The sequence below is a fragment of the Eriocheir sinensis genome, chromosome 9, assembly GCF_024679095.1.
Source record: "Eriocheir sinensis breed Jianghai 21 chromosome 9, ASM2467909v1, whole genome shotgun sequence".
NCBI lineage: Eukaryota > Metazoa > Arthropoda > Malacostraca > Decapoda > Varunidae > Eriocheir > Eriocheir sinensis.
The window spans coordinates 19,445,046-19,455,392 of NC_066517.1; the positions used below are offsets into that span (position 1 = coordinate 19,445,046).

Genomic DNA, 10,347 nt, shown 5'->3' on the forward strand with positions numbered 1-10,347 from the left:
CTAGTCCTGTCCCTTCCCTTTCCTTTCCTTCCCTACCCTTCCTTTTCCTTTCGTTTCCTTTCCCTCCCCTTCCCTTCCCTTCCTTTCACTTCACTTCGCCCTAATCCTTCTTAAACCCTCCGAACAATGAAAAAAAAAAGTGTCGACGACTTGTTATTACACACACACACACACACACACACACACACACACACACACACACACACACACACACACACACACACACACACACGCACACATGCTTTTTTTTTCTTTCTTAGTTATTCTTTCAGTGTACACGCCAGCGAGGTCCTTTTCATTTCCTGCTTTTTTTTTCTTTTCCTTTTTTCTTTTTTTTGTCAGTCGGGCTCAAGCAGCTCGTTCGCCTCTCCTCGACAAGGGCTCAGCGATGCAACATGTCAACTCGGCTTATGAATCGTGTGCGCGTGTGTGTGTGTGTGTGTGTGTGTGTGTGTGTGTGTGTGTGTTAAGCAGGCAAAGTAAGGTAAACACATTCTCTCTCTCTCTCTCTCTCTCTCTCTCTCTCTCTCTCTCTCTCTCTCTCTCTCTGTTTACCAGCCACATCTCACGCCAACACCTTGCCTACAAATGCACGTTCTAGAGCCAGAGCCAGAGCCACACCCCTTCCCCGCCCTCCCCAGCCCACCCTCAACACGTAGCCACACCCCTTCAAGTCTTCCCCTCCCGCCCCCACCGCCATCACCCTCCATAGTCACACATCCTCTGACTCCGACCACATCCCTTTGGTCCTCTGCCCTTGATCTAACCACACCCGGGCGGCCACACTCCTCTCCTGAAGACAAGGCCACACCCACGCCACACCTACCGCCCTCTTGGCCCTTTACACACCTTTCTTTACTCTGAGCCACACCTACAGTCACACCTTTGATTTTTCCCTCACCTATCCACACCACACCGCACACACACACACACACACACACGCACACACAAACACACATCCTATCCTCCTTCTGTGATGAAACGAGAACGAGAGCGAGAGCGAGAGAGAGAGAGAGAGAGAGAGAGAGAGAGAGAGAGCGAGGGGAGTCAGTCGTTAGCGTGGCCCAGCGGAGAGCAGGCGTTAGCACCCTCACTCTCCCCTCACTCTTCTTCATTCTCCCCTCATCCTCCGGGGAAGGCGGAGGTCGCCCCACTCCCCTCCCTCCCTCTCTGCCTCTCTCCTTCCTAAAAAGGTAATGTTTCCTCCGTAGAGTTTTTCCCCGTCTTTGGCTTTTGATGCAATTTTTCTCCCCCCTCCCCACCACAGATTTTTTCCCCTTCTCCCTCCCCACCCACATCCACCTTTCCCCTCCCCTTTTCCACTCCACCCATTCCCACTTTTCTCCCTTTTTTCCCCACCCCAGATTTTTCCCTCCCCACCCACCTACCTTTCCCCTCCCCTTTCCTTCCCTTTTTCCCTTCCACCCATTCCCGCTTTTTCTCCCTTTTTCCTGCCCCTTTCCTCCCCACACATTCCTATTTTCCCTCCCCACCCACTTCTACCTTCTCCCCTCCCCTTTCCTTCCTTTTTCCTCTCCTTTTTCTCCTTTCCTCCTCACACATTCCTATTTTTCCTCCCCACCCACTTCTACCTTTTCCCTCCCCTTTCCTTTTCTTTTCCTTCTCTTCCAACTCTCACTTTCCTCCTCTTTCCTTCCCACTCATTCCTATTTTCCTCCCCACCCTTTCCCTCCCTGCCACTTCCATCTTTCCTCCTCTTTCTTCCCTACCCACTCCCATCTTTCCTCTCTATCCTACCTTTCCTTCCTTTTCCTCCCCACATATTCCCATTTTTCCTCCCATTTCCCCTCATCTTTCCTCTCCTTTCCTCGCCTTTCTTCCCCTCACCGTCTCTCCTTCTTACATGGGTGATTTTTTCCTTTCTCGCCTGATGTATATTTTTCCTTTTTTTTCTTCCTTTCCTCGGCTTCATTATCACCCTCCCTCCTGTCTCATTTTATTCCCCTTCTTCCCTTTCCCTCCTTCCCTAAACGTTACCTCAGCATAATTCCCTCCTCTCGTTCATATATTTTCCCTCACTTTCGTTTTCCTTTCCCTTCCTCTCGTACATCCCCATAACCCACCTGCTTTCCTACCTACCTACCTACCTACCTCTCTCTCCCTCCCCACTCTCTCTCCCCTCAGTGTTGTGACCAAAACAGGTGTTCGAACCAATGTCGTGCAAAATGAAGCTTTTTTTTTCACTCCTCACTTTTTTTTTCTGTTTTCCTGTTTCAATCCCGGATGTGCTGCTGTGCTTGTGTGTTTACGAGTGTGTGGATCGTTGCTTCTTTACTCCACTTCCTCCACTTGTCTGTCTCTTATCGCCCGAGGAGTGGACGTGGAGAATGTGGTGGTGGTGGTGGAGGTTAAAGTAGTGTTAGTGTTAGTGGTGGTTGTGGTGGTGGTGGTGTTTTTGTTTGTTTACGTGTGGTGAATCTTCTCTTCTCTACTCCACTCCACTTCTCTTATCTTCAGAGGAGTGGACGTGGTGGGTGGTGGTGATAGTGTAAGATGTAGTGGTGCTTAAAGTAGTGGTAGTAGTGGTGGTGGTGGTGGTGGTGGTGATGTTTGTGTTTACGTGTGTGTGAATCTCTACTCTACTCCACCTCTCTCTTATCTTCGGAGGAGTGGAAGTGGTGGGTAGTGGTGACCGTGGAAGATGTAGTGGTGTTTAAAGCAGTGGTGGTGGTGGTGGTGGTGGTGATGTTTGTGTTTACATGTGTGTGAATCTCTACTCCACATCTCTCTTATCTTCGGAGGAGTGGGCGTGGTGGTGGGTAGTGGTGACCGTGGAAGATGTAGTGGTGTTTAAAGCAGTGGTGGTGGTGGTGGTGGTGGTGATGTGTCTCTGTTTACGTGTGTGTGAATCTCTACTCCACTTCTCTCTTATCTTCGGAGGAATGGGCGTGGTGGTGGGTAGTGGTGACCGTGGAAGATGTAGTGGTGTTTAAAGCAGTGGTGGTGGTGGTGGTGGTGGTGATGTGTCTCTGTTTACGTGTGTGTGAGTCTCTACTCCACTTCTCTCTTATCTTCGGGGGAGTGGGCGTGGTGGGAAGTGATGACCGTGGAAGATGTAGTGGTGTTTAAAGCAGTGGTGGTGGTGGTGGTGGTGGTGGTGATGTGTCTGTGTTTACGTGTGTGTGAATCTCTACTCCACCTCTATTTTATGTTCGGAGTGGGCGTGGTGGTGGTGGTGATGATTGTGGAAGATGTATTGGTGCTTAAGTAGTGGTGGTGGTAGTGGTGGTGTAGTGGTGGTGGTGGTGGTGATGTCTCTGTTTACGAGTGTATGGATCTCTACTCCACCTCTCTTCTCTTCGGAGGAGTGGACGTGGTGGTGGTGGTGATAGTGCAAGATGTAGTGGTGTTTAAAGCAGTGGTAGTGGTAGTGGTGGTGCTTAAGTAGTGGTGGTGGTGGTGGTGGTGGTGAAACTCGAAACTCCGGCTTCCTGTTGCAAAGTGATTTTCTCGGTGAAACTGAATTTTTTGGATCGCATATTCATGGTGTGTTGTCAGTTGGAGGAGGAGGAGGAGGAGGAGGAGGAGGAGGAGGGAATGAATCAAAGGGGATGTGAAAGATGGGGAGGTGAGGAACGAGATAAGGAATGAAAGAGGAAGAGGAGAGATATGAGAGGGAGAGGGAAATAAATAAAGGGAAGGGAGGGGAGAGACGAAGGAGGAGGATGAGGAGGAGGGGCGGAGGGTAGAAGGAAAAGAGGAAAAGAGAAGAGGAGAGACGAAAAAAAGACTAAGTTAACGACGGAAGGACAGAGGAAATGGAGGAGGGGGAAAGGAGAAAAAAGATGAAGAGGAGAAGAAGGAAGAAAAGATAAAGGAAGAGAAGATAGAAAGAAGAGACGAAGAGAACGATGGAAGAAAAGAACGGAGGGAAAGAGGAGATGGAGGAGGGGGAAAGGAGGAAAAAGAGGAAGAGAAGGAGGAGGAGGAGGAGGAGGGAAGGAGGAAGCGATGTAGAAGTGGAAGAGGAGACGAAAGAGAAGATAGGAAGAAGAACCGAAGAAAAGGAGGGAGGGAAAGAGGAGATGGAGGAGAGGGGGAAAGGAGGAAAAAGAGGAAGAGAAGGAGGAGGAGGAGGGAAGGAGGTAAAGATGTGGAAGGGGAAGAGGAGACGAGAGAGGAGATAGGAAGAAGAGCCGAAGAAAAGGAGGGAGGGAAAGAGGACATGGAGGAGAGGAAAAGTCATAAAAAAGAGAGGAGGAGGAGGAGGAGGAGGAGGAGGAGGAGGTGGAGGAGGAGGGGCCACCAAATTCAGACTAGCCCTCGTGCTGTCCATTTAACCCAAACACTCCACCGGCCCTCATCCACCTCAATGACCCTTCCACACGAACATGCTTCCACCCTCCCCAGTCCTCCCTCTCCATTCTTCCACCCTCCCCAGTCCTCCCTCTCCATTCTTCCACCCTCCCCAGTCCTCCCTCTCCATTCTTCCACCCTCCCCAGTCCTCCCTCTCCATTCTTCCACCCTCCCCAGTCCTCCCTCTCCATTCTTCTCTCCCCTCTCTCCCTCCCTTTTTTCCCCTTTTTCCTTTTCCATACGAGCTTGTTTCCACCTTTTCCTCCCCTTCCTACTTCTCTCCACTTTTCCCTCCACTTACCTTCCCCTCTCCACCTCTCTCCCCTCCCTTCCCTATATCCTCTCCACTCCTCCCCCCCCCACAAGAGCATGTTTCCTCCTTCCTCTCCCCTCTCCCCTTCCCTCCCCTCTCTCCCCTTCTGTTTCCCCTCCATTCCTCCCACTCCAGTATGCTTCCTCCTTCCCCTCCCCTCTTCCCTTCCCTCCCCTCTCTCCCCTTCTGTTTCCCCTCCATTCCTCCCAATCCAGCATGCTTCCTCCTTCCCTTCCCCTCTCTGCCTCCCTTCTCCCCTTCCCTTCTCTCCCCTCCCTGTTTTTCTCTCCCTCCCTCAACAGTCCTCTCACAAAACACGCGTCTCCCCTTCCTCTCCCCTCTCCTCCTCTTCACCTCTTCATCTCTCCTCGACTCTCTCCTCTTTTCCTCCTTTCTTTCCTCCCCATTCCTTTTACGCGGGTTTGCTTTTTTCCTCTCCGCTTCTCCTTTATTCTCTCTCTCTCTCTCTCTCTCTCTCTCTCTCTCTCTCTCTCTCTCTCTCTCTCTCTCTCTCTCTCTCTCTCTCTCTCTCTCTCTCTCTCTCTCTCTCTCTCTTTCCCCTCCATTCCTCGATTAGTCTCTCCCACGTACATACTTTCTCTTCTTCCTCCCCCTCCCCCTCTCCTCCTCTCCTCCACCTCTTCCCTCTCCTCTTCCTCTTTTATTTTTATCTCTTTTTTTTTTCCACTCGATTTCTCAGTAACTCTTCATCAAAATATGCTTCCTCTTATCTCCCTTCCCCTCTTCTTTTTTTTCCAGTCTTTTATTCTTCCTTTTCCTCTTCTTTTCTCTTGTTTATCTTCTCTTCCTCTTCCTACCTTCTCTTCTCTTCCTTTCCTCTCCTCTTTCCATATCCTTCTATTGTTGCCTTTCCCTTCTTTTTTCCTTCCTCTTCTTGATTCTCTTCTCTTCCTTTCCTCTCTGTTTCTAGTTTTACATTTTCCTCCTCTCTCTTCCCCTTCTTCTTCCTCTTCCTGCTCCTGTTTTCCCCTCACTCCACTTCCCTTCCTTCCCCTTCCTTCCCCTCCCATTTAAATTTCCTCCCACTCTCGTTTTCATCCTAAATTCCTCCAATCCACCCTCATGCTCGCTTCCTCTTCCCTCCAATCCTTTTCCTCCCCTTTCTTCCATTCCTTTTCCTCCCCTTCAATTCATTCCTTTTTCCTCCCTTTCAATTCACTCCTTCTCCTCTCCTTTTCTTCATTCATATTCCTTCTTTCCTTCCATTCCTTTTCCTCCCCTTCAATTCACTCCTTTTCCTCTCCTTTTCTTCCTTCATTTTCCTCCCCTTCCTTTAATTCCTTTTCCTCCTCTTCGTTCCCTTTCTTTCCCTCCCTTTACCTTCCTTCCATCGTAACAATCCATTCTCCTCTCCTCCTCCTCCTCCTCTTTCATCCCTATTTCCTTCTCCCCTCCCTTCTTATCTTATTCAAGAGCATGCTTCACCCCTCCCCCCCTTCTCTCCCCTTCGTTACCCTTCTCCCCACCTACTTTCCGCTCCCTTCTCCCTCCTTTCATCTCTCCCTTTCATCTTCCTCCCTCCCCCAATCATAACACTCCTGGACTATGCTCTCTCTCTCTCTCTCTCTCTCTCTCTCTCTCTCTCTCTCTCTCTCTCTCTCTCTCTCTCTCTCTCTCTCTCTACCTCCTCCTCCTCCTCCTCCTTGTTTTTCTTCCTTCCTTCCTCCTCTTCTCCTTGTCGCTCATTCTTCACCCTCAGGATTTTTGTCACTGGAAACAGATTCTCTTCCTTCGTTTCTCCTTTCCTTCCTTTATTTCTCTTTTATTCTTCCTTCCTTCCTCCCTCCCTTCTGTTCTGCCTTTTTCCTTTCTTTCTTCTGTCTCCTGTTCCTTTCCTTCCTTTCTTTATTTTCCTTTTATTCTTCCGTTCTGCCTTTCTTCCTTCCTTTATCTCACTTTCATTCTTCCTTCCTTCCTTCCTTTATCTCCTATTCATTCTTCTATCTCTTCCTCCTTTCCTTCCTTTATTTTCCTTTCATTCTTCCTTCCTTCCTTCCTTCCTTCCTTCCTTTCTTTCTTTCTTCCTTCCTTTATCTCACTTTCATTCTTCCTTTATCTACTATTCATTCTTCTATCTCCTCTTCCTCTCCTTCCTTCCTTCTTTCCTTTATTTTCCTTTTATTCTTCCTTCCTTCCTTTCTTTCTCTCTGTGCGTTGAGGTTATTCTAATGTTCTTTATCTTTCTCTCTTTACCTCTATTTATGGTTCCTCCTCCTTCTTCTCTTCCCACTACGCCTCCTCCTCCTCCTCCTCCTCCTCCTCCTCCTCCTCCTCCTCCTATTCAAGATGTTACCGGATGGGCCTCTTCTTCCCCTTTCTCTTTTTTTTCTTTCCTTCCTTCCTTCCTTCCTCCAATCGGCAAGAGTCTGATGATAATATCCCCCCCCCCCCCATCTCTCTCTCTCTCTCTCTCTCTCTCTCTCTCTCTCTCTCTCTCTCTCTCTCTCTCTCTCTCTCTCTCTCTCTCTCTCTCTCCGATGCTTAGAGAACTGTCTTTTCTCCGACCTTCTCTCTCAGATAAACCAGAACGGGCCCCCCCCCCCTCTCTCTCTCTCTCTCTCTCTTAAAACATCAAAGGAACAGTCACCAGACCTTCGCTACATCGCACTCCCGTTACAGAGAGAGAGAGAGAGAGGTATTGTGTGTGTGTGTGTGTGTGTGTGTGTGTGTGTGTGTGTGTGTGTTGTGCCCCGATATAAGGAAAGAAAACGAAGCCTAACTTTGAAGACGTCTTTGTAGGGAGCGAGTGAAGAAAAAAGGAAAATAATAATAAGAAAAAAAAAACAAGTTGACGGAAAAGAAAGAAAACAATAACTGTCCTAAATATAAATGACGACTTTGAAATCTCGCTTCTTTTTATTTTCCTTTGATTTACTTTTCATTTCCTTCAATCTCACTTTTTTCCCCGCTTTTTCATATTTTTCTTTTCTTTTTTCTACTTTTTTATTATAAGGAAAAGTACAGTTGCTCATTTGTCACTTTTTCATTTTTTTTTATTTCTCTTCTCTTTTATTTTTGTCTTTTTTTTTTGTTACTCGTTTGTCTTTTTCTTTATCGACTTTATCTTATTTATTTTAATCTCCTTTTCTTTTTTACTTTCTTGTTTGTCTCTTTATTTATCCTCCTTTTCTTTATTTCTTTCTTCCTTGTCTCTTTATTTATCGACTTTATTCTATTTCTTTCATTCTCCTTTTCTTTTTCCTTTCTTATTTGTTGCTCATTTTCTCTTTTTATCGATTTTCTTTACTTATCGCATTATTTTATTCCTTTTTTCTCTTTTTCTTATTTATTGTTACTTTCTATGTCTCTTTTAATCGACTTTTTTTTTCATTTATCTCCTTTTGTCCTTTTCTGATTCGTTGTTACTCAAGTCTTTTTTATCGGGTCCTTTTCATTAATTTCAGTCTCTTGTTATATATTTTTTTCCTCTTATTTCTTTTATTTTGTTTACTGTTCCTTATCGCTTTTTTTTTTTTTTCATTTTTTATCTTCATTTTTTGTCTCTTGTTATCTCTCGGGCGGCAAATCATTCACGTTGATTGGATTGTCCCATACATTATTCCTTTTTTGTGCTCCTCGAGAAAGCTAATTTCGTAACACAGGCCCCGGCATGATTTTTCTCCCGGCATTTATCTGGATTTGTGTCTGTCTGTGTGTGTGTGTGTGTGTGGCTTTTATCGTCTCTGTCTGGCTTATACTGTTTGTCTGTTTATCTGTCTGTTTTTTTTTATGCGTCTGTTTGTTTATGTCTGTTTCTATTTGTCTGACGGGTTGGTTTTGGTCGCGTCTGTCTACCTCACTGTCTGTTTGTCTGTCTGTTTATCAGTTTTTTCAATGTCTTCTTATATATTTGTCTGTCTGTGTTATTTTCGTTTCTGTCTGTTCAACTGTACATGTTTTTTCGTTTGTCTTGTCTGTCTATCTGTCTGTCTGTTTGTCTGTCTGGTTGGTTGGATTATACTGTCTGACTGCCTTACTCTGTGTCTGTTTATGTGTCTTCCTTTGTTTATGTCTGTCTTAAAGTCTGTTTGTTTACTGGCCTGGCTCTTCCTCTTCCTGTTTGCTGTATTGTCTGTCTGTCTTTCTATCTGTCTTTCTGTTTTCCTTTAAGTGTGTCAGTTTTTCCGTCTTGAATTCTGCCTATCGATATGTCAGTCTGTCTATATGTCTGTTGGTCTCGTTTAGTTTCTGTTTACTTACTTGTCTGTCTATCTATTTGCCAATCTACGTCTTAGCCTGTCTGTCTTTCAGCCTGTTTTTCTATCTGTTTATCTTAAAAGTCTATTTGTCTGTTGACCTGTTTTTATTTCTGTCTAATTACTTGTCTGTCAGTGTCTATCTACCAGTCTACGTCTTAGTCTGTCTGTCTGTCTACCTGTTTTTCTATCTGTTTATCTTAATAGTCTATTTGTCTGTTGGTCTGTTTTCTTTCTGTCTACTCACTCGTCTGTCTGTTTCTATCTGCAAGTCTACGCCTTAGTCTGTCTGTCTTTCTTCCTGTATGTCTATCTTAGTGTCTATCCTGACTACACTTCTATCTTATTCGTAGTCTTCCTCTCTGTCTGTCCGTCTGTCTGTCTGTCTACTTTCATAAATTTTTCATCCGTCTGCCTCATGTCTGTGTCTAGCTGTTGCTTGCCTTTTTTTATATGTTGCCTGTAGCGCGGTAGACTTTCTTGAGGGGCGTTATCCCATCCCGTTAGTGCCGCAGGCAAGTTATATTTATAGTGGCTGCCGTGATGTATGACTCTTGCTTGGCCGTGCTGCCTCCCGGTGCTCCTCTTGAAACGAAGTCGCTGAAGTTAAGGTTGACCGAAGATCCAGACAGCATGTGGGTAATCTTCCGCCACTCGACGATGGTTTGAAGAATCAGCGTGTTTCGGTGGGACTCGAACCTAATCCACGCTAGGTCCTCGCTGACGCCCGCACGCTAACCACTCGGCCCCTCTCTTGTTTGCCTGTCTGTCTGTCTGGGTATTAATTGTCTGCCTGTCTGCCTGTCTTTCTCCCCGCCTGTCTGTCTGTCTATCTCTTGTTTGCCTGTCTGCCTGTCTATCTGCGTATCAATTGTCTGTCGTCTATCTTTCTACCCGCCCTGTCTGTCTGTCTATCTCTTGTCTGCCTGCCTGCGTATTAACTGCCTGCCTGTCTGCCTATCTTTCTCCCCGCCTGTCTGTCTGTCTATCTCTTGTCTGCCTGTCTATCTGCGTATCAAATGCCTATCGTCTATCTTTCTCCCCGCCTGTCTGTCTGTCTATCTCTTGTCTGCCTGTCTATCTGCGTATCAAATGCCTATCGTCTATCTTTCTCCCCGCCCTGTCTGTCTGTCCGTTTATCAATCTCTCGTTTGCCTGTCTGCCTATCTTTCTCCCCGCCCTGTCTGTCTATCTCTCGTTTGCCTGCCTGCGTATTAACTGCCTGCCTGTCTGCCTATCCTCTCCCCGCCCGTCCGTTTCTTTGCCTGCCCGCCGCCTTATCTAAATGTTTATCCTCTCCTCATAATATCCCCTCCGCCATTCGTCTTTCTCGGGCGGGCACTGCAAACTAAAACAATTTCTCCCTTTATTCACCCTGCCGCCTCCCTATCTTATTTACTGACTCTTATCTCATCGTCCCTATATAGGCCAAGAGAGCGGGGGAGAGGGAGGGACAAAAAACTGGAAGAAGAAAGAGAGAGGAGGAGAGAGGGGAAGAG

General features: G+C 46.6%; 1 protein-coding gene and 1 long non-coding RNA gene across 2 annotated transcripts in view; one reads left to right on the forward strand and one right to left on the reverse strand.

Moving 5' to 3' along the window:
- LOC126996094 (DNA mismatch repair protein Msh3-like) overlaps positions 1–10,347 on the reverse strand; it is a 250,738-nt gene that overhangs the window by 45,471 nt on the left and 194,920 nt on the right. The gene's annotated exons all lie outside the window — the stretch shown is intronic.
- Positions 1,059–10,347, forward strand: part of LOC126996099 (uncharacterized) — a 95,331-nt gene continuing 86,042 nt past the window's right edge. Inside the window, exon 1 of the long non-coding RNA XR_007750931.1 lies at positions 1,059–1,193. This is a non-coding gene — a long non-coding RNA (uncharacterized LOC126996099). The remainder of the gene's footprint in view (positions 1,194–10,347) is intronic.